Raw genomic sequence first — 3,075 nt, forward strand, 5'->3', positions numbered from 1 at the left:
GCATGCCCATTATATCGGAAGCAGGCCACACTCCCAAGTAAACATCTTTTCAATTGATTGGCTGATCATAGCCAATCATCATAGAGTTAACTATGCCTGTATTAGACTTCCTCACCATGCAGTTAACCACATTTCAACTGCCAATACACTGGGAATCCTGTCTCAGTCAAGTTGACCCAAAACCCTAACTATCACAGTCCACTCCTTGTCAATTTGGCACCTGTAAACATATGCATGATATAACTAAAACACATACAACAAAAAACATACTGGCCCCATTTACATTTTCTATTTCACAAATGAACAAAGCAAAAATATTTGATACACACATATAAAACAAAACAAAAATCGTATATTCAGTGAGATATCCCAAAGGCACATTCTGCAAGACAACCTTACTCAGTCCCTGGGCTGACAGCTGCTCTGTCTCTTCATGCCATCTCCTCTGCTATCACCACTTTTCTAGATAGGGATCTCACACTCCACTTGTGCTGTTCCTTCTTGAAGGGCCTGGGATCATCTGTTCCTGAAATTAAAGATTAACTACTCCCCACTTTAATTACACTTCTTCTACAATTACAGTTTTGACAATCACAATTAATCCTGCTAACAATTACTTACAATTGAATCATAAAATACTATCAACATCATCTTGGAACCCCTTTCAACAGATTCATCTGAAAAAGAGGAAAACTATTCAGTGGGGATCCTACCTCATGCCCCTTTAAACCTAAGCACACCCATGAAAGCTTGTAAGCCAGCCACTTCATGCCTTTATAGCTTTCCCCCCACCACCACCACCATTTTTGATAGCCATTGTTCAAGTTGCCTGTCCCAATCAACCCAGTAGTACACTGAGAAGATAAGCATGTTTCTTGATCTGAAGATTCTTCTATTCCGGTTGGAATTTAGAGTAACTGCATCCATAAGCAAAGTCCAATCCATCTAACTGTAGAAAGTTGCACTTGCTCACAGTCTCAAACATTTTTATCTTCATCTAGTTCTATTCTGGTCAACTCAGCCCTAGCAATCCAAGCTAGATCAAATGGGTATCAGCTGCACATTTGGGAGTTCACACACACCTATCTGCACCTCAGACCAGCTGGCTACTTCATGTTCAGCCTTAGACCCAAGGAGCTAGGTCAGTGTCCAGGGGCTCAGGAGTTCACACATATCTATAAACTTCAGACCAGCCAACACTTCCTCTTTTCTCTCTTGTCTCAAGGTCATGCCAATGGAACATGTCCAAACTCAGCCCATGTCTTCATTGCTGTATTTTCCCCACTTCCACTCACAAGTAGAGCCAGGTAGGTGGTCACCAGTGAGCATACCATATGCTACTCACTGGCTCCCTTTAACTTTCAGTCCTAGAAGCGGGTTTGCTCTTATAGGCAGAATTTTCTTGCCTTGATATTTCCAAGGCAACCAGTTTGCTTGAAACTCAAAAAGTCATACAGTTCCTTTATCCCTGCATGAATCTCCTGTTCTCCCAAAAGATCTGGATTGGTCTGCATTTCTTTTTTCTGGGAAAATTCTAACTCCCCTTTTAGCAAATCCAATCAAGTATAGGCTGAAGGTGGACTTACAAGTTCTCTGTAATCATAATTTCCAGTATTCACTTCCATCACATGTATGTTTAGTTTACAATAATTTGTTATTGTTGTTAAGTGCCGTTGAGTTGGTTCTGACCCATAGCGACCCCATATAGGGTTTTGAAGAAGTAGCTGGTGAGCTTGAATCACCAAACTTGTGTTTCAAATTGACTTTGCAGTTCAGTGCATTAGCCTACAGCACCACACCAGGAGAAATCAATATCCAAAAGGCTGTCAAACACAAACTTTTTTTTTTTTTAATGTTTTATTGTGAAATATGTGATAGTTTACATGGGAGAACATTGGCTTTACATTCATCCTATCATATATAGTTTCATTGCCATGGTTACAATCCCCTCCATGCATCATCACCCAACCAAAGGGTATACCCTGCAAGGCTACACCCTGGGTGTCAGCACACAACCCCCCGCCCCCTCTCTCTGGGCCTAAAGTCTCCAGCCGCTCCATTTCTCCATGTCAACATCTCTGCCTCCATCTCTGACATCACTGTTTTCTGGATAAGGTCCTGCACTCTGCTCTTCTCCCTTGATGGTCCATCCCAGGGACCTCCGCTCCTGGTCTGCAAAGTCAATCACTACCCCCGTTTTGCTGCAAAATATCTACCTTTATATTTCCAATCCTCACAGTCAGTCCTGACAGCAAGTATTATTCACTATTGTGCCTCATGAATGCTATCTCCATCTCCTTTCATCAGTCCCACCCAGACAGATTGTATCCTACTCAGTAGAGATTCTACCTTCCTCTGCTTCCTCTGGATCTAGGCTCCCTCTTGAAAGCTTGTAAGCCAGTCACTTCTTGCCTTTGTAGCTCCCCTTTTTGGGTAGCCAATGTCCAAGTTGCCCATCCCTCTCTACCCTGTGTATCCAGGGGGTGGGAATGATCCTCGCAATAAGGATTTATTCCCTCTTTTGAGCTACTGCATCCATAGGTGTAGCTCAAATTCATCAAATTGTATCAGATAACTCTTTTTTCCCCTCTTCTTTATTCTTCTAGTTGAGTTTTAATCATCCAGTCATTGAAGCCAGGTCAAGTGGGTATTATCTGCAATTGTGGGTGTTCTTGTGCATATGCCCTCTCTTCTTATCAGCTGGACACTTCACTCTCCACTCTAGTCCTCTGTGGCTATGTCACTGACTCTGGGCCCAGAAGTCCCCAGGTCTTGCCACATTGCTGGCCAACCAGGTCTCCATCTGGGTTCACAGGAATCATTGCTGTTTTTCCATCACTTCCCCTTATCAATGACCAACGTGGTCACCAGTCAAAGTGCATGTCTGCTTGTGTATTCCCATTGAGTCTTAGTCTTAGAAGGGGGTTTGCCCTGAGGGGACCCGACCACTTGCCTTGATGTCTCCTGGGCGAGCAACTTGCTTGTTCTTGTAGTAGTCAGTCAGACTGTCATTATTGTTTTGTATTTTCCCTGTCCGTCTTTCTTTCAAGAAATATCTTCTGTTCTTCTAGCCAC

The sequence above is a fragment of the Chrysochloris asiatica genome, unplaced genomic scaffold (genome assembly GCF_000296735.1).
Source record: "Chrysochloris asiatica unplaced genomic scaffold, ChrAsi1.0 scaffold00071, whole genome shotgun sequence".
Taxonomy (NCBI): Eukaryota; Metazoa; Chordata; class Mammalia; order Afrosoricida; family Chrysochloridae; genus Chrysochloris; species Chrysochloris asiatica.